The sequence below is a fragment of the Mauremys mutica genome, chromosome 5 (assembly GCF_020497125.1).
Source record: "Mauremys mutica isolate MM-2020 ecotype Southern chromosome 5, ASM2049712v1, whole genome shotgun sequence".
In the NCBI taxonomy this organism is placed as follows: Eukaryota; Metazoa; Chordata; order Testudines; family Geoemydidae; genus Mauremys; species Mauremys mutica.
The window spans coordinates 82,571,427-82,598,909 of NC_059076.1; the positions used below are offsets into that span (position 1 = coordinate 82,571,427).

Sequence of the window (27,483 nt, forward strand, 5' to 3'; positions counted from 1 at the left end):
CAAAGACTGTGAATGGCTAGCCAACTACAAAAGCAGGTTCTCCTCCCTTGGTGTTCACACCTCAACTGCTAGAAGAGGGCCTCATCCTCCCTGATTGAACTAACCTTGTTATCTATAGCCTGACTCACTCTTGCTTGCATATTTATACCTGCCTCTGGAAATTTCCACTACATGTATCTGACGAAGTGGGTATTCACCCACAAAAGCTCATGCTCCAATATGTGTTAGTCTGGATCTGTAAAAGCAGCAAAGAGTCCTGTGGCACCCTATAGACTAACACGGCTACCCCTCTGATACTATAAAGTTATAGCTTCTTTGCCTTATATGTAACCTTGCTTATCTCTATGAAATCTTTTTGTACCACAAAACAGCAAAAATGGGAAGACCAATGAACAGTGGGACACCAGGGTCTTCTTGACAACTGATGGAATGAAAATATGAATGGTTCAGCCGCAGGACTGACATTGTCAAGCACATCAATGTAACTGGGATTATTTGTCAAGATCTGAGAAGACTGAGACTAGTTGAAATAACCAACAACCAATAAAGCCAGCAGCAAAAATGCATAACATATCATGTGAGAGGGAAACAATAGTTTTAAATTTCTGACATGAGAGATTCCAAAAGCTCAGCCAAGAAATATGAAGGTTAAAAGATAAAGCCAGTATTTCAGTGGCAGAAGAAAAAAGATTATTTATGGTCTGCTGGGCAAATGAAATCAGGGACGTTTCTTTGAAAAAATGCCTTGCAGAAATGTTGCAAATTGAAACACAAAGATTTTTGAAATTCTAGATACAGTTTGTATTATATAATTATTGTATACTTGAAACACTGCATGACCGTGGGCATCTGATAATATAAATTAGCTATTTTATAAGGGCAGCAGTAAGATCTACAAGGAAAAAGGAGGGGGAAAAAAAGAATTTCTGATCACAAAGGAAAGATAAGTTGTTTCAAGATTTTACATAAACAATGCTGTAGAAAGGTGGGGCAAAGCAGGAGTCAAAAGAAAGTTTGGCTTCTCAGAATATCTAAACATGTCTTGAAACATCTTAAAGTTTGAGCACTGCATTTTTACAGGGGATTAGTTTCTTTTTGTGACTTATCAACACTGCCAAATGGAGAGCTTCAAGTGACGCATTTAAACTAATTCCCATAACAATAATAAGAGGGCTCCCTTGCCAAGTTTTCTTAATATAACATAATGTAAAAGCCAAGCAAATGTATCCATTCTGCTGGGAAAAAAGCTGCTTCTGACCTCTGAAAGCCCTGTAAAACTTTTGGCCATATGGCAATGTTAGTTAGGGGTGTTTTACAACATTTTTATTCAGTAAAAGCCCAAGTCTAGATGCAGTTATACCGGCAAAAAAAGTGTTTTTCCCTGTATAGCTTATTTTGTTCAGGGAACTGGTATAAACTTCTTTGGCACAAAATGCTTTTTTGCTGCTATAATCTGCATCTACACCAGGAGGGTTTGCCAGTAGAGCTGTACCTACATCATTATACTAGCAAACATTTTCTAGTGTAGACTTAGGCTTTAGAAAATTTACACCAATTCCCGGAGCAAATTATCTAGCAGATGGCAAAGAAGGGAACAAGTTTATATATATAATTTTTACAAGTTCATCAATCATGTTAATAGATGAGCTATACATTTTTGTATGTCACTATGCAAAGGTGATCCTGTACTTGTTCTTGGTTTTATTTTTCATGATGAATCAAAGCATGTTTTTTTTTATTTTTATTTTATTTCTTACAACTAATCTTTCTTCATTCTGATAGCCTGGCCTCTCCCATTTGTCAAGTTAATTCTTACAATCCACTATCTATTTCTTGTGATTATAGAATAATTGAGAGTCCTTTTCTTATCCTTCCAATTACCATCATGTCCCTCTCTCCCCCACCACTTTTTTTTGGTTTTGAAGTTGCCTCAATATCTTATCACGATTAGGGCCAGCACCCCATGGAGCTGTATGAATTACTTTTACAAGTTTAGATTTATCACATCTAAATATTAGTGTTGTGTTTTAAGGAATATTTTGTTACTGGAGTAGGATTCTACTATTTTATCTAATTTGAAGATAAGTATAAAATTCAAAGCAAAGAAAGAAAAAAACTTGCTTCTTCTAAATCCATTTGGTGGGAGAGAGAATGACATTGTGATCTTGAAACTGCTTATTTAGAGTAGCATGAGAATGTCTTTGATTAAAGGCCATTAACTTTTCTCTGATTTTTATTGCATAATATTCAATTTGCATTTTTAAGGCTTGTTTTCACCCTGACGTAAGGAGGCACAACTCCATTGAAACCTATAGAAGCAGCATTAGGTAATGGATAGAGTACAGGACTGGCCATCAGGAGACCTGGGTTCTAGTTTTGACTGTCAGAGCTTCGCCTTGTGTGGAAGTGAGGATCACTCTCTCTATTCCATAATGCGGGTATAATTAGAGAGCCACTGCCATTCTGATGGCACACAGTGAGAAAAACCAGTAATTTGTAGTACAAAGAGGAAATGTGCCCTAATAATTATAATATGGGACTAGAAGTCAGAGATTCTGGTCTATATGCCCAATTCTGCCATGGACTCACTCAGTGGCCTTGGGCAAATCATTTCTTCAATGTTCAGAAGTATCTAAGTGTTCTCACATGTAAAATGGGAATCATAATACAAAGGGGTGCTGAGAGGCTGAAAATGTTTTGTGACGGGGCAAGGCCAGATGGCTATAGAAAAGTAGTGGGAGACAGATATATTAGCCCCAGGTTAAACAAATCCCTGGTACCAGGATAAGCAAATGGCAGCTGCTCCAGGTCAATTAAGACACCTGGGGCAATTAAGAGCTTTCCAGAAGGCAGGGAGGATGCTAGGTTGATTGGGACACGTGAAGCCAAACAGGGGCTGACTGAAACTAGTTAAAAGCCTCCCAATCACTCAGCTGAGTGCGCATGTCAGGAGCTGTGCTGTTGGAGAGACTGAACTGTACACACCATATCAGGCATAAGGAAAGAGGCCCTGAGGTAAGGGTGAAGTGGAGCTTGAGGAAGTGGGGGCTGCTGTGGGGAAGTAGCTCAGGGAATTGTATGTGTCCTGTTCCTAAAAGGTCAGCTACCATAGCTGATACTATTAGGGTCCCTGGGCTGGAGCCTGGAGTAGAGGGTGGGCCTGGGCTCCCCTCCTTTGCCCCCCCCCTGACTAATCACGGAGACTGTGAGACAACAGAGACTGTGCAAGGGAGGATAGCTTCTCCTCACCTCCCTTGCTGGCTTATGATGAAAATGGCTCAGTACACCGTGACCCTTGTCTCTAGAGAGAGAGAGGTTAAGTGGAGGGTCACAGTGAGCCTCTGAGGCTAGCGAAATCTATCAGGAAACGCAGGACCCGTGGAGACAAGGATAGAGTTTTGTCACAGTTTGTAAAGTACTACTGAAAGGCAAGGCAGAAGTAGATGACCTTATATCAGATACATGCAAGAAAAACAATCTAGTTTTGCATATTTATGAGATACTCATTTCATGGTCTTGAAAGAAAAGGAACAAAACTAAAAGGCTGGGTCAGATGAACATTCTTCTGTACAGTACATTTAGAAATAAAGCTAGTGGAGTTAGTATTCTGATGGGGACAGTAGTCCTGAGGATTGATACATGACTGTAGAAGAATTGATAGCAGAAAAGGATTCTTTGATGTTTTATTTAAAAGTTTTGCTCAATAATTCAATAAAGATCTATTATAATCATCAAACAGTAAGAATGTGCCATGAATACACTAAAATAACAAAACAAACTAATGCAACTTTAGTAAACATTTACAGTTTAAGGGGTGTGTTGTTCACTGAGGCACTACTGATGTCACAGTTACTGGGTCAGCATTGGATTTTTTATTTTTTTTTTGGCCCTAAGTAAATGACCCCATTGCAATTTTCTCATCCCTGGAAGAGTGAAAGAATAAAAGCTAAAGATGAGTCTATATGTTTTTGTTAGCAGAAATGGGATTCTTTTGCTTACATAATTGTGCAATGACACCAGATATGTTTCCTCAATAAAAGCTGAATATCAAAGTTAAAAAGAAAAGCAGGCTTGCCAGTAAATATTTGGTTTTCCTTGTATCTTTGTCAGCTATTCAAGTATGTGCGGTAGGTATCATAGGCTGGGAGAGGCTGTATCTCCCCAAACAAGGCAGGTGTGACCTCATCCATGCTCCGCCCCCCAGGCCTCCTTCTGGATCCCACTCTGTAGCTCCCCCTGTGTGGTGGCCCAGGCTCGGGCTAGGACCATACCACTTGCCCTCCTGGCGCTCCAGGGCTGGGGGGGTCTGTGGCTGCGCCCTCCTGGCGGTCTGGGGCTGCGGCCACACCACCCACCTTACTAGGAGGGTGGTGAAGATGGGTTACCCAGGGAGGTGGTGGAATCTCCTTCCTTGGAGATTTTTAAGGTCAGGCTTGACAAAGCCCTGGCTGGAATGATTTAGTTGGGGATTGGTCCTGCTTTGAGCAGGGGGTTGGACTAGATGACCTCCTGAGGTCCCTTCCAACCCTGATATTCTATGATTCACCCTCCTAGCACTCCAGCGTGGAGTGGGGGGCTGGGTCCATGCCACCCGCCCTCCCGGCACTCCAGAGCTGGGGGAGCTAACCTGGGGTGGGGGAGCTCTGGGCTCCAATGGGGGGGTATGGAAGGGGTAGGGCCTCAGGCAGAAGGGGTGGGGTTCGGGACTAGCCTCCCACCGTCGGTGGTTCATGTGCTGCCCGTGTATTCAAGTACTTCCAGGCCAGTCTCTAATACCCCAAAGACAATGAATATTTGTATTGGTGTAGCACCCAAGAGCCTCAGTCCTGGGACAAGATCCCATTGTGCTAGGTGCTGTACAAACACACAACAAAAGAAGTGTAAGCAGAGTCAGGATGAACTCTACCCTGACATCTGGTGGTGAATTGTGGTGAGTTGTGGAAAAGAACTTCAGGGGCTGATCTTGTTTGCATAGACACACCCACCCCGCCTAGCCTGAGCCCACGGCAGCCCAAATGGTCACTTTGACTGCTGTGGGATCCCCAGTTTCTCTATTATTGGGGCAGGAAGAATAGGGTTGTTACCCTGATTATGTGAATCAAGGGCAGTAGAACCTTACTTAGCAAGTCCCTCCATCATAAAATGCCATCAACTAAGTAGCACTCGTTAGACAAGGGACATGGGTTCCAAAACCCAGTGAGTGGAGGGGGGGGGGGGATGAGGACAGGTATTTGTACCTGATGGCATGGGCTCCTTTTGAGGGCCTGAAACACCAATTGCACCCCCTTCTCTCTCTCTCTCTCTCTCTCTCTCTCTCTCCATTCCCACTGTGGAATATCAGAGCTAATCTTGATTCTATTAGGAGTCTAGTTACAGGCTGCTGACCTGAATTCACCTTGGGCCAATAGTGCACTAGCACTAGGGCTCCTCCTGCTACAGGCTGAATTCACCAAAGAGCTGAAATCATTGAGTGCTGTGTTAAGTGGGGGAGGGCCTGAAGATATATGGCTGAGCAGCTGGTGGAGTGGCACAGTTGGAGGGATAGCTGTTGGAGCATAGTGGTGCAGTTGGTTGGACACCTGGAATGGCTCACGGGATGGCTGGTGGAGCGGTTCAGTTGGCGGGACGGCTGGAGTGGCTTACGGGATGGCTGGTGGAGTGGAGCAGCTGGCGGAGCGGCTCACGGTGAAGGCTGCAGCAGAACCCCATGGAGAGGCAGGGCAGTCGGCCTTGGACCACGTAAGGTGCCCCTTAACACCCCTGCGAGGTGCGGGGGGGAGACATTTCCACCCAGGCTAGGAGGTAAAACTCTGCAGATAAACTTTTGAACTCTGGGGCTGCACTGACCAGGGACAGAGACTTTTGGGGTGTTGCACTTTTGGGACTTTGGGTGATTTTTTGGGGGGTTGCTGGATTCAGACCCTAGGGGAAAAGAACACTGCCAGACTTACTTGGGGGGTGGGTCTTTTGCTCATGGTCTGTTATGAATTCTGTTTGTGATGTTTCCCCAACATAATGCTGTATTGTTTCCCTCCTTCAGTAAAAGGATTTTGCTACACTCAGACGCCATGCTTGCAAGAGGGGAAGTATTGCCTCTTAGAGGTGCCTGGGGTGGGAGTGGTATGTAATTGTCCCAGGTCACTGGGTGGGGGCTCGAGCCGGTTTTGCATTGTGGTATTGAAATGGAACCCTTAGATACTGAACCCGGCCCTTGTTGCTGGAGACAGGCAGAAGAGTTACAGAAGGTTGAGACACGCCAAGTCAAAATCACCTGGATGAGTCCCCATTAAATAAGGGAAGTGTTCCATTAAGCAGAAGTATTTATAATAAAGCTTAATGGGGCATTGCATTGCCTTTGGGCTTAAACTGGTTACCTCAGAGATGACTCCATTAACTGGATTTCCCGATTAAAACTTTCCCAATTAGAGTGCTATGTTTAAATGTGTATGAAAAAGAAAGTAAAAAAAATCTGCATTTTCAGTAATATGCGTGCCTTTCCTCATGTACCTTTGTAGCAGCTGAGACCAGTGTGTGAACTTTCAGCTATTTAATGGCCCTTGACTTGAACATGTGAGGCTGGATGCAGTGAATTCTTCACTGAATAAATTCTGATGAATTCTTCATCCTCGGGACAGCTGACTTTGTGACGAGATCCCTGGGGTACAAGCTGGAACTGGGGTACTGCTGTGCCCTTTTAACTCTCCAGCCTGAGCTGTCTCTCACAATGCTTTGCTAGTGACAAGCAGCAAACCCCTCTGGGCACTATTATCACTCAGTACAACAGCATGTGGTGCCCCACACCCAGCTGTACTGCATGAATGCTTCCTGAGCCACTCACGAATCACACTGAGAAAGGCACCAGCAAATCTCTCAAGCCCCCAGCCTTCCACCCCAGAACTGTACCATCTTGCCCTGGTCAGAAGCTTGACCAGTGTAAATTCATTACCCAGTCTGCCCCTCCCTCAATATGGAGAGGACACACTCGCCTTTGTAAACTCAGCTGAGATTTCCCAAGCACTTCAACCAAACCACACTGTTTTAGGTAAAATATAAAACAGATTTATTAATCACTTAAAATCTATCTTTCTGTAGTTAAGTGGTAGGCACAAAAGGTCAGAGATAGTTGCCAAAGAAAATAAAACGTAAGCGTACAGTCTAAATCTTAAACTTTGTTACACTAGGCAATATTTAGATCATAGAATCAGAGATGATTAGGGTTGGAAGAGACCTGAGGAGGTCATCTAGTCCAACCCCCTGCTCAAAGCAGGACCAACCCCAACTAAATCAAGCTGGATCAAGCAGTTTTTCTAATCCCACTGGATGTTGCAGGTATGTTACGGTATACACAGGCTTCCCCTTTAAGCCTGCATGATCAGGCGATGTCTTCCTTACACCTTCTTCTTTGCCTCCTTACCTGAAGGAGGTGTTCTGCCGATGTGTAGGAGCCTCAGGAGCACATCCTCAGAAGCAAAAAAAAAAAACCAATACACCGAGTCAGTATTGTGAGCGTACTCAGGCTTGAATCATAAAAGTTACATACAGTTCTTTCTCACTTTCCCTTGGCAAGAACGCAGCATGGCCAGAGCACTTAACATGGTGCATTCGGCCCAGGAGGGAAAGTTGCAAGACGGGACAAAGGGTCTGGGTGGTTTCAGAAGGGGGATCACTACAAGCACATAGGGACATTACTCTCAATACTGGCACTGTTTTCCACGGGCAGGTGTGATCGAAGCTGAGGGTAACCCAGGATGCCAGGGTGCATCTCCTATATGCATGCGGCTTCAGACTAGGTGCCTATGCTGCTTGTCTGTGTACTGCTTTGGTTCCTACAGAAGTAATTGCCGATGGGCGCAGCAAAGTTTCCTACAACAGGGGAAGAAACAAAGCAGCTCTGCCAAGGAACTTTTGGCAGAGGATGACAGAGTATCTGCAGGAAAGTTTCCTAGAACTCTCTATGGAGGATTCCTGAGAGATCCCAGTGTGCATTAATAAACTTTTCCACAGAGCCCCCACTGCGAAGCTGCACATGGGAATGAGAAGCAAATGCAAACAGTATCTAGTGTTGTTAATTTCTATCCCTTCTCCCATGTGCACCTTGTAACAAAATAAAGGACACCTCTACCTCATGTCACTGTGCAGTATCAAAGCAAAATGAGTACTTACCGGAGCTCCCGTCTCCTGTTTCAGGCATGCCAGAGCCCGACTGCTGGGACTGGTTAGACCTCCTCTGGAGTAAAAAAGAAGTCCTGGATTGCCACACCACTGGATGACCCTGTCGCCTGTCCCACATCCTCCTCCAACTCAACCTCCTCATCCACCACTTCATTCCTGGGGTTGACTCCGCTGGCCGCTGCCTCCAATCTCCCTAAAGTATCCACAGGGCTCTTCGCAATGGAGGAGGGGGTCACCACTTAGGATGACGTGCAGGTCCTTGAAGAAGCGGCATGTTTTTGATGCTGCACAAGAGCAACGATTGGCTTCTCTTTCCTTCTCAAAAGCTGACCATACAGAGCAGTAGCAAATGAAAAAGTACCTATGTTCCTGGAGCCCAACTCTATAGCACAGGGAAAATGATGGGGGGGCTGGTCAGTTCTCCATGCAGTTCCCCCTTCAGCTGATCATACTACTCTTGTGGTGCTTGAGCTTCACGTGGATGGTGTTGCAACACAATCCTGCTTGCTGTTGCAATGTAAACAGGTTTTGATTCAGATTCACAATGCCTGTAACATGATGGTGTAAGCCTTAACATGTAGCAGGCATGCAACAGCTGTGCGGTCATTCATCACTTATACAGTTCTGCTGTGTAACTGCATGTGAGTGACTCAGGCTGGCTGTTACCATTGTATAGGTTTTTGTGATCAGCACTTCCTTTTCCTTTAAAATGATGTCAAATTAAGCAATCAACAGCCCACAGATTGAGAAACTCTGGGAAAGAGTATAATAATCAGTCAGCATTGTAAGGGGAAACTTCTTGGTCATGTATGTGCAATTCCCATTCTACATGCACATAACCAAGGACAAAATGTGGTGTTCAGTGCTCAAAAAATGGAAAGTAAAGAAAATAAAGCTTCTCTTTAATTGTTTAGCATTTCCAAATAATGAGGAAGGAACGGCCCTAGAGTTCTGTGGGTTCATGCTATTAAAAAGAGATTATGCTCTCAATAAACTTTGCCAGCTATTTGACTCTTCAGAATGTAGTCAGTTCTGGTTAATAGTCTGCAACTGTCATTTTCATTTGGATTATACATTATTTAATCTAAAATGCATCCTGCAAAATGGGCTCTGACTTAAATAATTCAGATAACCAGGAGACATGGTATGAATAAACCAAGACAAGATAAATGCTATCTGCCTGTAAGAAGGACAGTTCCGCCTCCCCATGCCCTTCTTTGAGAAGACCAGTGCCTACAATTTATAAAGAGGTAAGTGTGCTGAGAGGTAGACCCCTGACTAAGTGTCTGATATGTATGTTAGAAGATCACATGGTATGGAAATGACTTAGTATAAAATCAGTTCTATTGTAATCATCCAAAACATTTTATTTTCTTGAAAGTCTATTTTGAGTTTCCTGGAAAATTAATAGGATGGAAACAGACTCATTCTTTCTTCTAACTTTATTAAATCTAAACTCTCTGGTTTACAACCATATATTAAGCAGCCACAGCATGTGCTATGACAGACACAAAATTTAATATATTTTACTATACTTTTTCAGCTGCCTATAATGAACTGATTTCTTCTAAATTAACAAAGAAAGTACTTTTTAAAAACCTGGTACAGGTCACTGTCTCAGACTTTTAGACATCACTGTAACAAATTACTATTGTTATCTATAGACTCAGATTTTAAATCTAGGAGACTACTATCATCATCTACTCTGACCTTCTGAATAATAACAGGAGCCTTTGAATTTCATCTAGTAATTCCTGCAGAAGAGGAAATTACTGTCCTCCTAGGCCACTGATAAAAATATACCAGCACTGGGCTGGGAACCAATCTTAATATAACCCCACCAGAAATACCCCATACTAGTTGATTCCCATTAACAGTTACACTTTGAGATCTATCAGTTAGCCAATTTTTAATCCATTTAATATTGGACACATTGATTTTGTTCTAATTTTTTAGGCAGACTGTCATGTGACTAAGTCAAATGCCTTCCAAAAATGCAAGTATATTATGTCAACATAGTTATTTACTAGACTCATTGATAGAATCTTGCTAAGGCACAACTAAAATTTGTTTGACAAAATCTATTTTCCCTGTATAAAAGACACAGAACTCCGTTTTAACTCCATGATAAACACAGGCTGAGATCACATAGTTCTCCCTAGCTCTATAACTCTCAGACTGCCTGTGATGTCTAGGGCCAACATAGATGGTCTCTATCAACCCTTACTTGGATAAAGCAGTTAGTAGGCCAAATTCTGCTCTGAACCCACTGATTCCAGTTACCATATATACTCGTTCATAAGCCAAATTTTTTTAGCAAAAAAGGGAAGCACCAGAGATGGGGGGTCGGCTTATGAATGGGTATAGAGAGGGAGAGGTGGGACACAGCCCCTCCCCACAAACAGAGGGAGCAAGGAGAGGCAGCACAGCCAGTGGAGACAGAAGGGAAGAGGCCGGGCCAGAGTCTCTCCATTTCTGGCCACACTGCTCTCCCCCCAGCCTCCAAAGCAGCTGCAGCTGTGGGGCTGGCAGGCTGCAGCTGTGCCACTCTGCCCCGCCCCCCAGAGCAGGCTGAGGCCATGCCGCCCGGGCACCAGCGCATGCTGTGGCCATGCCGCCCAGCCCACCCTGCTGGAACATGCTGCGGCCGCACCGCCTGGTCTGGCCCGCCGGAGCAGGCTGCGGCCGCGCTGCCCCAGCCTGCCGGAGCAGCTCCAGCCAGGCCAGAGGCATCCTCCCCTGGCCTTCCCCAGATAAGGTGGGAAGGGATGGGATGGGGAGAGGGGGTCCTGGGCGAGGGGTGGGGTCACTGTCATGTGGGGGGTGGTCACAGGGGTTACTCCCCTGACCCCCAGCTTCTCCCCCTCCCCAAAATTTCCCCACCAGTTGCTATCCCAGCCTATCAGGGTAAGCAGCTGGCGCACCGGGACACTTTGTTTACTTAGGTTTACCTCCATGCCTGCAGACACTCAAGGTAAACAAACCATCTCAGACCACCAGCAGCTGGAGCCAAAGTTTGCTGACCCCTGAATTATAGTGTCGGCTTATGAACGGGTCATAAACATTTTCCATTTTTACTTATCCATCTTGGGGGCAGGGGGGGGGGTCAGCTTATAAACGAACCGGCTTATGATCGAGGTGACATTTGCATAGGGTGTAAGTCAGAGCAGTACACTTGGTTCTTTCTGACTTAACAAGTGATGGCAAACCTTAAAATCCTTGGGAAATGTAGTCTAAATGAAATTACTCTAAGGTGGGGTGCACAACTGCTTGAAAGACTGTACTCAAAGAGTACTTAACAGTGGCTCACTGGCAAATTGGGAGGATATATCTACTGGAGTCGCACAGAGGTTAATATTTCCATTAATGACTTGGATAATGGGGTAAAGAATAGTCGTATAAAATTTGCAGATGACACCAAGGTGGGAGGGGTTGCAAGCACTTTGGAGGAGAGAATTATAATTCCATATGACCTTGACAAATTGGACAATTGGTCTGAATTCAGCTAGATGAAGTTCAATAAAGACAAATGTAAAGTACTTCCACTTAGGAAGGAGAAATCAAATGTACAACTACAAAACGGCTAACCCGTGGCTCCGGTGCCACATGAGGCTCTTCAGAAGTTACTATGTGGCTCCCTTTATAGGCACTGACTCCAGGGCTGGAGCTACAGGCACCAACTTTCCAATGTGCCAGGGGGTGCTCACTGCTCAACTCCTGACTTGGCCACAGGCCCTGCCCCCACTCCACCCCGTCCTGCCTCCTCCCCTGAGTCGGCCGTGCCCTTGCTCCCCCTCCCCTCCCCAGAGCCTCCTGCATGCCATGAAACAGCGGATAGGGAAGAAGGGGGAGGCGCTGATCAGTGGGGCTGCGGGTGGGTGGGAGGCGCTGGGAGCGGGGGTGGGAAGAAGCTGATGGGGGGGAGCTGATGTATTACTGTGGCTATTTGGCAATGTACATTGGTAAATTCCAGCTCCTTTTCAGGCTCAGGTTGGCCACCCCTGGGCTAGGTGGTAGTACTGCTGAAAAGGATCTGGGGATTATAGTGGAACACAAGTTGAATACGAATCAACAATGTGATGCAGTTGCAAGAAAAACTATCATCATTTTGGGATGTACCAATAAGAATGTTGTATGTAAGGCACAGGAGGTAATTCGTCTGCACTACTTGACACAGGTAAGGCCTCAGCTGGAGTATTGTGTCCAGTTTGGGGCACTGTCAGGAATTCAGCTGCCTCTGGGCTAAATTGCCTAAAACCCCCAATGAGCTCAGCGAGGCCCAATAAACCTGCACTAAGTAATTGTGATCCCTGATTTGTCAGAAGAGCCGACAGATCACCATTTAAACTCTGTTGCAATAGCAGCACAGTGGCTGCTCAGTGCTTTCCATGCCCTTAGCTGTGCCAGACCTGCTTCCTGCCAAGCCTTTGCTCCAGCCCTAGTCTCTGCCTGCCTCTCATCTCCTGATTCCTAACTCCCAGTGTCTGCGCTTTGGGTCTGTCCTGGCTCCTGATTCCTGGCTCCAACTTTTGGCTTGCCTCCTGACCATGCCTCCAGTTCTGCCTTCTGATTCTGCTTCGACCAGTAGGCCAGATTCCAGCTCAGACAATAAGTCACACCACCTACTCCTCAGAGTGTGACAGGCAGCACACTTTAAGAAAGATGTGGATAAATTGGAGAGAGTCCAGTGGAACAAAAATGATAGATTCAGCAAACCTGTGACACATGAGGAAAGGTTAATAAACCTGAGTGCATTTAGTCTTGAGAAAAGAAGACTGAGGGGGGATCTGATAGCAGTTTTCAAATATGTTAAGGGTCATTATAAAGAGGGCAGTGATCAATTGTTCTCCATGTCCACTGAAGATAGGAGAAGAAATAATGAGCTCCATTTGCAGCAAGGGAGATTTAGGTTAGATATTGGGGAAAACCTTTCTGGCTAGAAGGATACTTGAACTGGTTATCAAGGGAGGTTGTGGAATCCCTGTCATTGGAGGTTTTTAAGAATAGGTTAGGCAAAAACCTGCCAGAGATGGTCTACGGTATAATTGCATAGGGGAGAGTCCCCAGATGACACATAGCTTGTGTAGAGGCTATGCACCTCTCACGCTTGTAGCCTTTGGCAAAGAGGCCAACCAATAATTCCAATAATTTCCAATCCTGTCCAGGTCCTTTGGCTGTGGAAAATGATTTGTTGGCAGCATTAAGCTTCTTTTATTCAATTTTAATGTCTGTTGTATTGACTGAGTCCTGGTCAAAAAGCTGATGTGCACAAATCAGAAAACAATACTCATTTCATACAAAAAAAAAACAGGAGGCCCAAACACACTACAGGTTGTGCTTCATTCATCAGCTTTTTAGAGTTAGAAAACAGGATCTCACATCTGTACATCCTAAGTCTGGGTTTGTTCTCAGAACCCACAATCTTTAAACTTTCACACGCAAACATCTTGGGAAATTCTGATCATGCTTTCAGAACTTCAATAGTTAGCTACCAAAGACGTACCTAAAACATCCTTTCGTAGGATCGCTTCCTCTGCCATATGTAGCTCTGTAGTCTTTGTAAAAACTTCTGTGGAGCCTATCTGTTTGGGATGCTGTAACTTTCTTGGCTAATCTTGCAGAGCTCTGTATTCTTTCTCAGGCTGAAGTTTCTCCATCAGTGATTTTATTTATTTGCAGAAATCTTCATTTTGAAATCTTCATTTTGAAGATTTCTGGTCTTTACATAGAGTATTTCCATATTATTTGATGGTTTTATAAACATATTTAATCAGTCCACTATTCAGCAAAATAAAACCCATTTGAGTTATACGTTAGCATGTCACTACCCCAGCAGGATGAAACAGCTGAATCAGTCTTTAACCCTCTGTGATAGTGCTGTTCTTTTTATTTCTTCCCATCTAAAACTGGAATTGATTGTGTGTACTTCTGATCTGTGTGACTGTGAACTTCCAAACAAGCAACTATCAGGCATTGTGACCACTCAGTTCTTATAACTCTTTGGCTGCGTTTGCTTTGCAGACTTTCACTTCACATTGACTTCTCAACATGTCAATTAAATGTTTCACCCAGTCTTGTATGGAACGTAGATAATTTTGAAACTGTTGTTCATTATCTGTTAAGTATGTTCATTAAGCAATATGTCTTGTTTAAATAAGAAACATCTTGACATTTGGTGATTAGTCTCCCAGCAAAAGAATTTCCTCATACTGAATCTTGTCATTGTAATGAGTCCGTATCGAAAAGATGGGGGATACAGTCCCCATGCTGACCAGGAGGGATTAATGAGAGCCTGTCAGCCCAGGCAGCTCCACCCCCAAGTGCAAGGTGTCAAGCCTGGAAGGAGGAGATAAAAGAAGAAAAGTATAGCTCAGTGGTGGTTGACTGAGAAAGGGAGGAGAATTCTTGAGCTAGTCCTGTGAAGGAAGGCCTGGCTAGGGCCAGATTCTAATCGGAGACTGTCTTGCAGCTTCCTGAAACAAAGGATCAGCTGGGGTTAGGACCCAACCAGAGACATATGAGAGTCAGATCCTCCTTAGGACAGGTAGGTCTGGTGCAGGACTTTTTTGTTTCTCATAAAAAGTTCAGTTCCCCTTTTGTTTTGGGACTTGCAGAAAAGTCAGCCGGGGAAGAGACTCTGGGGAAGACCTAGCTACAGACCACGGTAGGAAGCAGCGCAGGGAAACATCAGGTGGTCTGAAAAAACAGGCCTCCTCTTCTTTATACAGGGTCCCTGGGCTGGAACCTGATTAGATGAGCCTGCATTCCCCTTCTGGCCTACGAAGGTGAGGGAGTGAAGACCCTGGAGACAAGGACTGGCAGGCCCCAAAAGCCTGAAATTGGACTGATATGAATGATATGAAGCTGCCAGACAATTGGCATGCTGACTTGGGCTTCCCTGGAAAGGGCAGGACTAAAAGTGAGTTGGCTTGAGGGCCAAGTCACAGGAAGAGGCAGACCACTGCAGGGCTAGAGCAGCTGTCATCATGGGGCAGTAAAGAAGGAGGCCCCTACACCCTGCCCAGCCACAATGGGGTGCAGTTGTGGTGAGTAGACTTTTCCACAGATGCCTTAGATAATCTTAATTCTATGCATAGTTTCTCAAACATAGTCCTTTTCTTTGACTGTTTTTTATAAAAAAAAGGGTTGTTGTTTTTTTCTCATTCTTAGCTACAGTATCAAAATGATCACTTTAAACCATCATTCAACATGTCATTGTAAACCAAATCCCAGAGAGAAAAAAGGAAAGTTCTTCTTTACAAATTCATCAGAAGTTTGTGATTAGGAGACTTGTTGTTTCTCAAGTTGAAAACTCATAATTGTTACTAGTAATTTGTATTTTATGGGTATGAGATAGGGTGCTCAAAGGGCTGGGTGGCCTAGAAGTTAGCGCACCTGACCTCCAGCCCCTTGTCTGTCTATCAGGGGCAGTAGAGATGTCTGGTTTTTGACCCCAGGATGGGAGTGCTTAGAGCCTCCACCTGCCTCTGAGCCTTTTCCCTTACATGGGGAGTGATAGGAGGACCTGGGTCTTTCCTTTCCACAAGGCCCCAGTCAAGGACCCTGTGGAAAGTAAGACCAGCAGGCTCCTCCCTGCAGAGAATCTAAGTCTGCCATCCTGGGCTACTTGTTAACTATGTGCTCCCTTAGTTTGCAGCATGGCCCCTATTGTTCAAACAATCAATTGCTTAACAAAAAGTCCAAATGAGCAGGCCCTGCAAGATCTCAAAGGGGGTGGTGGTTGGAGAAGGCTCTGCCTGTGGGCCTGACCCAGTCTGTGATCCCCTCTCAGGCTCAACCTTCTGTCTGGATTCCCAGAGAAAGCGACATTTCTCCAGCAGCCTGTCCACCACCATGTGTCTGGGCTCCTGAGCTCCTTTCAACCCACTCGTCCAGGCAGAGCATGCTTGGCAGGCCCAGAAGAGCAGGGCTACTTGGATCCAGTATTGCCCTTCAGGCCCAGTGTGAGGTTTGTAGCTAATACAGAGCATTATCATCACATCTGTTTTGTTTTATAAGTGATCCATATACAATCATGGTTGCAAACCCCACCCTTATGGCGCCAGAATGGCATTCTATTTTTGCAACCATGTTACATTTTGAGCTTCTATCCACAGTAATTAATCTGCTGTTGCTTGCAGGCTTTTCTTCCCACTACTGTTTTCTAAACAGCAGCCTCCCATTTTGATTATTTCTTCCCAGGTGTATTACCTTACATTTATCTATATTAAATCTCATTTCATTTTCTTCTGGCCATCTCTCAACGTTTGCCCCCTAGCTCTACTCTCCCGTCAGGACAAAGCCCTACTCAGGGCTGATTGGCTTACATGATGCATAGCTAGAAGGGTGTTACATCTAAAAGAACTGGCGAGCTCTTCTGGAGTTCTCATTTCCTCTGTTGTAGGTCTTGATTCTGCTCATTCTGATCTGGTCAGTTACTTCAGTGTGCTCAAGAATGGGCGTTTAAAGAGCTGGCTCATTGTCTGGATGCTGGCATTGTTCCAGATATTAAATTTTCCTAAGCCTTTCTATTGATTGAACTTCTTGTTCTTGCCTGAAACAGGCATAGGAGAGGCGAGAGAGTAATTTATGTTCTGCTGCATCTCAAATCTGCAAATAGATTTTTGCAAAGGCTGGCTGTAGGTAATCTGGGTGTTTTTAATATTTATTTTCCCAAAGCAGGTTGTTCAATTTCACACAAAAAACATTTGGTCTATTAGGATCTATTTGTTTTTGCACTGGACCCACTTTTGATTTTTAATTGACATGTTTTTGTTTTATGTTTTACATCGGGCACAGCAAATCCAGTGCTGTAATCATCATTAATTTGCATCTTGATCTCTCTAATCTACTAAGATTCTTTGAGTGTGTCAACAAAACAGTGGATGAAGGAAAAGCAGCTGATATAATTTATTTGGCCTTTAAAAAGTCTTTGACAAACCTTTGCCTATGCTAGGGATTTGCCCTGATTCCAGCCATTGGTGGCCAGCCTCCAGAACCAGTGCAAACCCCTAGTGTGGGTGGGTAAAGCTGCTATTTCAATTGTTAACACTTACCCCTTAAACCAGGGTATGCTGCACTGGCAGAAATAACTGTTTTGCCAGTCTACACTGGGGGTTACACTGGTGCAGCTACACTAGAGGCCTCCAATGTCTGTAAAAGGGGCAAATCCCCAGTCTAGATAAGACCAAAATCCCTCAGAATAGGCTATCAAAGAAACTAAGTAGTCAAGGAATGAAAGATGACATTTGTCATGAATTAGAAAGTGTATGCGGGAGAAAATAGGGTAGGAAAAAATGATCAGTTTACCACAGATTAACAACATGGTGCCCCCAGAAGTGACACTAGGACCAATGTGTTTAATATATTCATTTAGGAACTTGGAAAGGGCGGCAAAACAAGATGGCTGACAATTATTTAGAATAGTCAAGACTAAGGAAATTCAAAGGAACTTGAGACAGATGTAACCTAGCTGGGTAATTAGGCATCACAAAAGGAAGTAACATTCAGTCTTGACAAATGCAAGGTAATGCACATTGGATGAAATAACATGAACTACTCACACAAACTGCTGAGTTCAAAATTAATCATAACCATTCAGGAAAAAGATGTAGGCTTCAAGGTGGACAGCTGAGGGTTTGTTCTGACTAGTCTTTAAAGGTGTGATAATAGATCATGTTAGCTAGTTAAATCTAACATCTCCTACAGCTCTAGTCAAAACATAGCAATTTGTTCTTTAACATGTGCTGAACTGGTTGAGTTAAATTCTAGGGCCTTGGCTTCACTAAGAAAAAAGGTGTATTTTTTATGTTAACTAACATGTTGAAACCCTAGAGCAGGCACAACAAGTTGTCACTTTAATACATGTTATCTGGTCAAGGTCAGGCTCCTCTCTGTTAGTTAGCGGTTGACTTTTGCCATAGAGTTTCCCCCGCAGAGCAGTGGTTCCCAAACTTGTTCCGTCGCTTGTACAGGGAAAGCCCCTGGCGGGCCGGGCCAGTTTGTTTATCTGCTGCGTCCGCAAGTTTGGCCGATCGCGGCTCCCAGTAGCCACGGTTCACTGCTCCGGGCCATGGAGCAGCAAACCGCAGCCACCGGGAGCCACGATCAGCCAAATCTGCAGACGCGGCAGGTACACAAACTGGCCTGGCCCGCCAGGGGCTTTCCCTGTACAAGCGACGGAACAAGTTTGGGAACCACTGCCCTAGAGTTTACCTCAGTCAGTTAAATGGGATGAAAACAATGTTTTTAATTGGGGGAGGGGGTCCTACAGTTAAAAAATAATAGAATAGCTGTTGAATATCATTTTGACACTATCTAATTTTTTTTGGCAGGGACAGCCCCCTGATAACTTAGTTTGTTCTTATCAGCCCAGGAAGTCCCTCTCTTTTCCCCAGGTTATCAGCTGCCTCATGGTAGCTGGGGCCGAGTTGAAGGTCTCTCCTGCAGCTGGCTCTGGATCCTTTTTTCCCTGGCTAGGAAATGGCTCAGTTTCCTCTTGTGAAGGGAAATTCTATGTGGCCAAGTCAGATTCACTTGTCTGTGCGTCTCCTGCTCTTTCTGTGTCAGGCTGGCTGTTTCCTTTCTTCTCTCATGCTCTTTCTCTGGGAACAAGAATTCCTGATTCCCTCTGTCAGGAGAACTGGGACAGGTCCAGCCAGCTATCATTCCTCTTGGGCTGACTCCCACTTTCCTGCCTGGCTCTTTTCCACACCCCATAAGTTCCATGTGAACTTTTCACAAAGGGAGGGAGGAGGCCAGACATCAGGGAGTCTGATTCTTTGCTTGTCCTTTTTCAGTCTCTGACCTGCAGCTGAGACCTGGCCTGACATGAGTAATTAACACATGAAGGGAGGCCTCATTTCTAGGAGGATAGAATTAGGGAGGTAAACAGATCGTTAGGCTGAAAACAGAATGTTTGTGCTAAATCAGGGGTAGGCAACCTATCGCGCTGAAGGCAGCACGCAAGCTGATTTTCAGTGGCACTCACACTGCCTGGGTCCTGGCCACCGGTCCGGGGGGCTCTGCATTTTAATTTAATTTTAAATGAAGCTTCTTAAACATTTTAAAAACCTTATTTACTTTACATACAACAATAGTTTGGTTATATATTATAGACTTATAGAAAGAGCCTTTCTAAAAACGTTAAAATGTATGACTGGCACGCAAAACCTTAAATTAGAGTGAATAAATGAAGACTCAGCATACCACTTCTGAAAGGTTGCCGACCCCTGTACTAAATATAAGTAAATAGATCAGTTGACTAAAAAGACAGAATGTCTGAGACAGCTAAGATAAAAGGGAGAATACCCTGAGAACCATTTAGTAACAATGGACAAGATAAGTTAGGAATGTAAAGATGAGGTTGAGCATGGACAATGCATGGACAGAGCATGATGCACAGGGATTGGTTCCTGCAAAGTAACTAAACCAATCCAAAGGTGTGTGATGCAATGTATAGTAAATGCAGTGTGGTATATAAATGTGTGTATATATAGGAAGAGATTTTCTGTGTAGTTTTGGATGTGTGGTATGGTCCAGTCCAGTCCCATCCCCTACGCTTGAGTCTGATCAACTCAGCATACTTTTGCTGTATGCCAAATAAAGGAACCTGAGTGACAAAATCTGGAGTCAAACTGAATTTTTTTGGATCCCAGAGAATTGTTTGGATGAAATATTCTCCCAGAATTAGACAAGGTGTTCTGGATAAGCCAAGTGGAAAAAGGAATCCCAACATTTTTAAGTGTAGATCTGCCCTTATCCTAAGAGTCATCTGCATGAAAGACATGGACCTACATCTCACCTATTTGCAGCTGTTGTAAATTTGGGCAACTTTTTTGTCCCTGCAAATAGCAAATGTAAAGACAGGTATCATTACCTAGTCTTCCAAAGACACTAAAGGCTATCATGGACTCAATTCTCCAGCCTGACTGAGCTGTGCTCTATATAAGACCAGAGGCCATGAGGAGAGCACATTAGCTGTATATCTTTGCTAAAATACCACCTTTGGTTACTTTATGCCATCTCTGTGGTTCCCTGATCCAGGGACAAGCCTGGGGCCAGTGCACCCCCCATTGTAACTTTGAGCACCCCGAGGGCTGCTCTAGATTTTGCCTTGCTACTTACAGTCCCAAGATTCCATTTCAACAGCCAGGAGACAGCCCAAGTTCAGTGGTGCTCCAGCATGCCACTTGTCTTCAGGTCATGCCCCACCACCCGTCACCCACAATGTGGGTTATGGCTGGTTCTTTTCAACTTGGGATTTTCCTCTACATTGGGGAAATCCATGTAGCCAGCTTTATGCAGCAGTTCCTATGCAACACCAGAGTAGCATAGAGGAGCCAGTAACAGGACTGAAGATTTTTTTGTTTGTTTCTTTAAGTTAAAGCTCTGAATTGGGGGTGATGTTGAAGTGGGCCTGCAGTGCTTAGCAAGCACAATGCCTGGATGCTGCACCCTTTAAAAAGCTGTAGTATTGCCACTACCACATAGTCCCAACTATGCTGGCTGGGTTGCAGGAGAGACTGTGACCCCAAACTAGTAATGTCTTGTTTGGAAGAAAAAGTGCCATTCTATGCCAGAAACAACTTTATCCTTAAAATTTATAATCTACTGCTATTGGCTGGGTTTTTTAATTAAAGCTGTCAGGAAATTAAACATATATTGCCTATAAATATTTACAATGTTTTCATGGTTAATGTTTTTTTTTTGTGTGTCTCCTTTTAAAAGCATTTTGCTAAGTGACTGACTTTAAAAGTCAGATTTCTACTCAGGAATGCACAAATTTTCCTGGCAGATACAGTGGAAAAAAAAAACTCTAATAGAAGATACTATCAAAAAAAGATTTAAAAAAATATGCAAAATATCAAAATGTCACTTTTCTTGCCTCCTTTCTCTGTGTTTCTGTATTTTAGCAGTGTTAGTTTTTTAAATCTATGTTGCTGCTATTGTGAGTACCGTCTGCCATATACACTGGGTAAAAAAATGGGTTGAGGGCATTATGAAGTTTACAATGATTGCTCACATCTTCAGGGAACCAGCTCCCTCCCTGTGACATTAAACAACTTACAGAACACCAGCAACAATCATTCCAGTCTCAGGAAGTTATTAATTTTCATCATTTTCATAATTTCACAGGTGTCAAATCTTAATCCATTATGCCTACATGTATTATGTAACATAGCTCTGCACTAATTTGCCATGGGCTAATTATTGCTGGTTCACTACATTCTAATAAAAATCTCTGTCTCTTCTGTCTATCAAACAGATGTGAAATAATGGAGTGAAGCTGCCAACCAGACTACTTGAACACCTTTCAAAATAATATAGAGAAGATACTGTGTTGCCCTCTCTCCAAGAGGTCATGATGAACATTGTCCCTGATATAGACTTTTTGTTCCACTTCCTCTGTTTACCAACATACTAACTTTTGCCACTAAGCACTATAGTTTGCATAAACATTAAACTTAACACTCTTTCCAAATAAGTATAGACTGTTTTTGGAGGTCTTAATAAGTTTCCTGAGAAGGCCATGGTTATGCAGTCAGCCCCTTTGTAATTACCACACACACAAATTATCTATATTGTATTAAGGGTCACATTTCAGAGCTTAAACAGTGCTTTGTCTCTAGAAAGGCAGAAAGATGGCCTTGTGATTAATGTACTGAAACTGGCATACAGAAGATCTGGGTTCTAACCTCAGCTGCACAAGTCACTTAACCTCTCTGTAGGGTGACCAGAGAGCAAGTGTGAAAAATCAGGACGGGGATGAGGGGGTAATAGGAACCTATATAAGAAAAAGACCCAAAAATCAGGACTGTCCCTATAAAATAGGAACATCTGGTCATCCCACCTCTCTGCTGCAAATTCTTATCTATGAAACAAGGATAACATTACTTACCTACCTCCCAGAGGGGCTGTGAGGATTTTTTTGCTACTGCTGTTTAAATGCTTTGATATCCTTGAATAGAAAACAAATTCAGCATTGAAACAAGGATAAAGTATGTGTACAGAAACCATTCAGGAAGTGGTACCCCAAGTGTATGCTGTTTGCAGATGAGGTTGTGCTTGTCGGAGACAGGAGTACCGGAACCTCAGTAGAAGTGGGGGGGGGGACATGGCCCCACCCCAGCTCCTCCTCTTACCCCAAGGCCCCACCCCCACCGTGGCCCCACCCCCTGCTCCTTTTCTTCCCCCGTGGCTCTGCCCCTGGCCAAGCCAGAAGCTGGAGTGGGGCTGTGGTAAGAGCCACCCAGGTAACCTGGGCTGCTGTGGGGAGCCTCAGATCCTCCATCTGCCCTGGGCTCTCCACAGTGGCCCAGGCTCCTTGGGCAGCTCTTATCATGGCCCAGCTCTGACTTCCAGCCTGGCCAGGAGTGGGACTTTGGGGGGAACAAGAGGAGCAGGGGATGGAGCCACAAAGGGGACAAAGATGAGCAAGGGGCAGAGCTCCGTGGTGAGGGAAGGCCTAAGGCCTACTTCAGTCCCCAACCAGGAAGAGGCTGGCACAACCTCTGAGTCTCAGGCAGGCATGGAGCAGTGCCACAGGTGCTGCACTTCAGGGTGAGGGAGCTGAGTGCCTTATCAGCTCCCTCGCCACGAAGCACAGCCCCATTCCCGCCCTCCACACCTGCCCAAGGCTTGCAGTTTTTGGGGGGCCACATGACCCCCTGCTCTCCAAACTACACCCATGTTAAAAAGTGGGTGGGCATTGCTTGCCCACTTTTAAAAGTGGAGGGACCAGAGCTCACCTGGCCCTCCAGTTCCAGCGCCCCTGGAGTGGGAGAGAAAAGAGGAAGTGAAAGAAGATTTAGAGAGGTGGAGGTGTGTACTTGAAAGAAATGGCATGAAAATCAGCAGAAATAAAGCAGATGGTCTGTTTAGATTCGATGATCCCTGGCAGGAAGACAAGCCACTATCAAAGGTACAGAAGTTCAAGCAGAATGACCTGTGATAAGAGAATGTCTATCAAATTAAAAAGTAAGATCTACAAGACAATAATTAGGCCTGCACTCTTGCAGGCTTTGAATGCTGGGAACTGAGGAAGAGACAGGAGCTGATCTTGAACACGGTGGAAATAAAAATGTTAAGATGGAAGTTTGGAGTTATATTAGGATTGCCCACCTCCTCCCCTGCAGCCTAGCGCCTGCTCTGCCTGTTCTCTCAGGCTCCAGCCCCTGTCCCACCTCTTCCACCCAAGGCCCTGGCCCTGTACCGCCTCTTCTCCCCAGGCCTACTGCCTGCTCTGCCTTTTCCCCCCAAGCCTCCGCCCCCTACTCTACTTCTTCCTCCCAAAGCCCTGTCCCCCACTAACTCCCCCCGTTGCTCTCTGCTCTGCCCCCTGCCCCCTCTTCCTCGCTCAATCCTCTCCACCTCCTTCCCTCCCTGCCCCCAGCTGGGTTCCCTCTGCTCCAGGGCTGGGACAGGAGCTGCAGCCTGATGCAGAGCCTTCCTGCCTGCCTACAGATAGGAGGCGACCCCAACTGAGCAGTAGCTGGTGCAGGTTGATGACCCAGCACCTCCCCCGCCCAGAGTAACCAGACTTTTGGTGTCCAGTCAGTACATCTGACTGAACAGTGCACCAGACACCTGGCAACTCTAAGTTACAAGAATGGACCATGTTCGGAACAAATTAATTGAAAGAACTGTGACTGTGATACCAATTATAGAAAAGCTGAGGCTTATATGGCTTGGGCATGTGACAAGAAGATTGGAATAATATATAGGAAACCGGGTGTTACCCTCCACCTCTAAGAGAAGAGTTTTGGGAGATCGAAAACTACATAGATTCATAGACTTAAAGGCCCGAAAGGACCATCAAGATCATCTAGTCTGATCTCCTGCACATTGCAGGCCATAGAACTTCACCCACCCACTCCTGAAATAGACACCTAACCTCTGGCTGAGTTACCAAAGTCCTCAAATAATGATTTAAAGACTTAAAGTTACAGAGAATTCACCACTGACACTAGTTTAAACCTGCAAGTGACCCATGCCCCAAGCTGCAGAGGAAGGCGAAAAACCTCCAGGGTCTCTGCCAATCTGACCCAGGGGAAAATTCCTTCCCGACCCCAAATATGATGATTAGTTAAGCCCTGAACATGGGGACAAAACCACCAGCCAGACACCTGGGAAATAATTCTCTGTAGTAACTCAGAGCCCTCCCCATCTAGTGTCCCATCACTATCTGTCGGAGGTATATGCTGCTAGCAGTCGCAGATTGGCTACATGCCATTGTAGGCAGTCTCTTCAGAGTATCCCCTCCATAAACTTAGCAAGTTCAGTCTTGAAGCCAGTTAGGTTTTTTGCCCCCACTGATCCCCTTGGAAGGCGGTTTCAGAACTTCACTTCTCTGGTGGTTAGAAACCTTCGTCTAATTTCAAGCCTAAACTTGTTGCTGGCCAGTTTATATCCATTTGTTCTTCTGTCCCATATTGTTGCTTAACTTAAATAACTCCTCTCCCTTCCTCATATTTATCCCTCTGGTGCATTTATAGATACCAATCATATCTCCCCTCAACCTTCATTTGGTTTTGGATGGATGGATGGATGGCATACAAAAGGATTTGATTATCTGTGGAGTTTCCAAGGAACTGCTTCAAGACAGACTGGAATGGAAGAGAAGGACTCGAAGAGCTAATCCCACATTGATGAGACTGAGGCTAGAAGAAGATGATGTTTGTAATACATGTCTCTTATAAGGTTAAAGAGGAGTCAACGCAGATAAGAACTAGGTGAAAGGAAATCCTGTAGTTGTTGTGCTATGCCACTGACTCCCCATTTCCCTGCCCCTTGTGTAGTGATTTAAACTTAATCATAGAGTCATAGAATCGTAGGCCTGGAAGGGACCTCAAGAGCTAATCTAGTGCAGTCCCTTGCATTCATGGCAGGACTTGTGCAAAGTTGGTTCAAAATGCTATCATTTTTTCTGGTAGCATGTTATGCCCACTTTGCCTTGATTCGAATGACTACACATGGTGCAAGGCAGTGATAATCAAGCCTGGGATAGTAATGAGTGATTTTCTTGGACAGTTCAATTCCCCAGTTCCTAGCTTTTGGGAGTGTTTGTTTTCCCAAAGCCCAGATTCTGTATCAACTCATAATTGTATGCAATCGCCTTTAAGTGGTCACATAAACTTGAGGTTTCAAGTTGACACATATAGATATATACACATAAAGGAATAATAATGACATCAGTGGTTCCTACAGGCCACTGGCCTAGCCTCTGGCATTTGCCATAGGTAACATGGTAGAAGTAGGTCTTGAGGAGACATCTGAAGGACAGAGTAGTGGCATAGTTCAGTGAGGGCATTCTGTGTGTGAAGGGTGGCCTATTGGGAAGCATGACCATGCTTATGATAAAAGCACAGGCTTGGAAGATGGAGGCCGGCACCATTGGTTGAGAGTGGAGATGACAGATGCTGACACAGTAAGATACAAGAATGGATAAGCAGGAAAGGGCTAAATTGTGAAGGGCCTTAAAGGTAAGGACAAGAAGCTTGTAGAAAAAGGGGACTACAGGAAGAGATTCAATGGGAGGGAATGTGGGAGGGAGAGAATGATATAGTCACAATAGGCCAGGAAGATAATCTTAGCAGTAGCGTTTTAAATGGACTTGAGGGAGTCAGGTGGGTAGGGTAGGGCAGAGAAGAGAAGGCTACAAGTAGTCAGGGTGGAAGATGATAAAGGCCTAGATGAGAGTTATGGTGATGTGGACAGAGATAAAATAGTAGATCATAGAGATGTTACGGAGGAAGATGACATAAGATTTGGTGCAGTCGGGATGTGCAGGTTAAGAGAGAGGGAGGACCCAAAGATGACTCCCAGGTTATGAGCCGGAGTGATTGGGAAGAATTGTGTACCTTCACGGTATGATGTTGCAGTTCCTAAACATTGAGGCCCTGTGTAGAGCCTTGTAGGACAAGGACCCAAATGTGGATGTTCTCCTAAACACTGCACTGCTTCTCATATGCAGGTAGAAGTTTTTAATTCAAGGAGATTCATAGCTGCAAACTCTTATGTGTTTGTGAAAAAGATGTGATTACAAGCTAATATCCTTTAATATTACTCCATTTGTAACTATAAGAGTTACTAATTTTTACAGATTTCCTAAGTGTCATGAAAGACATCTTAAGTTTTCAGTGCAAAATCTTGAAATCTGAACCTCAGAGTGGGTCAAAATCAAATCCCTACATCTGCATGCCCATGGGGGAGGAGTATTTTAGATTCAGGTCCCCAGTGTCATGCTTAACTCTGCAATTTTGCTTCTTCCACAAACTTACTTGTAACTACAGTTAACAATGCTTAAGAGATGGCTTTGATTACAAATATACAGTGTCAGAATTGAAAACTAAGCTACATTTGCCTGATATTTCAGCAGTAGCTTGAACAAGGAAACCATTGTCACTTTTAAAGGTAATATTGAATTTCTGGAACTGCTTACATGCAATCTTGTCTCCTTCAGTGCCATCCAGTGGAATTAATGTGAAATATCACTATTACACAGAAGATAGAAAGAAATACTGTAGTATGCAAAACAACCCTTTATCTTCAGGATGTGCTGTTCATGGCAGGTAAATTGCAAGTTGTCAAGGCTATTGGTATAACACTGAAAAACAGAACCATGATTTTCTATAACAATAAATCAAATTACACCTGACATCTTTTCCCGGAGTCCCAATACAACTTTCTATAGCATTTCTAAAATAGCTATTTGTGTCCATAAAATATGTGGCACATACAAAATTCATGATGGTGCAGTAGTATAAAGATTTAATAGCATCCATTTGTGTAATGCAGCCATCCTCAGCTCTCTCCAGTTATTTTTCTCTCCCTCTAGGGTCTGGGCAGTTTGGACTCCTTAGTTCCTTGAGTCAGATTTACAGGTACTCTTAACCTCATATACTATATGTATGAAGAGAATACAAGAAAGTCTGGTGTTGTATTACTGTGACAACCAGGGTCCACATATCCCATGGGGAGAACCTGAAGTCTAAACCCTGAAGTATAAGAAACTGAATCAACAGATTGTATACAATATTATTGTACTATTAAAATGTATCGAGTAAGGTATCATACAAAAACTGGTAACACACTGGTCATGAAAATCATTGAGTAATGTAGAAACTCCTCGCTTAACATTGTAGTTATATTCCTGAAAAATGCTACTTTAAGCAAAATGATATTAAGTGAATCCAATTTCCCCATAAGAATTAATCTAAATAGGGAAGGCTAGGTTCCAGGGAAATATTTTTCGACAGTCAAAAGACATTATATACATATACATTATAAGTTTTAAATAAACAATTTAAT

At 44.2% G+C, this 27,483-nt stretch overlaps 1 long non-coding RNA gene across 1 annotated transcript; it reads left to right on the forward strand.

Annotated features, from left to right (window-relative positions):
* The first annotated feature begins 14,507 nt into the window (after nt 1-14,507).
* LOC123370863 lies at nt 14,508-21,715 on the forward strand. The gene is made up of 3 exons (XR_006579600.1): nt 14,508-14,716; nt 14,901-15,218; nt 21,440-21,715. It is a non-coding gene; the product is annotated as an uncharacterized LOC123370863 (long non-coding RNA).
* The last annotated feature ends 5,768 nt before the right edge of the window (nt 21,716-27,483 follow it).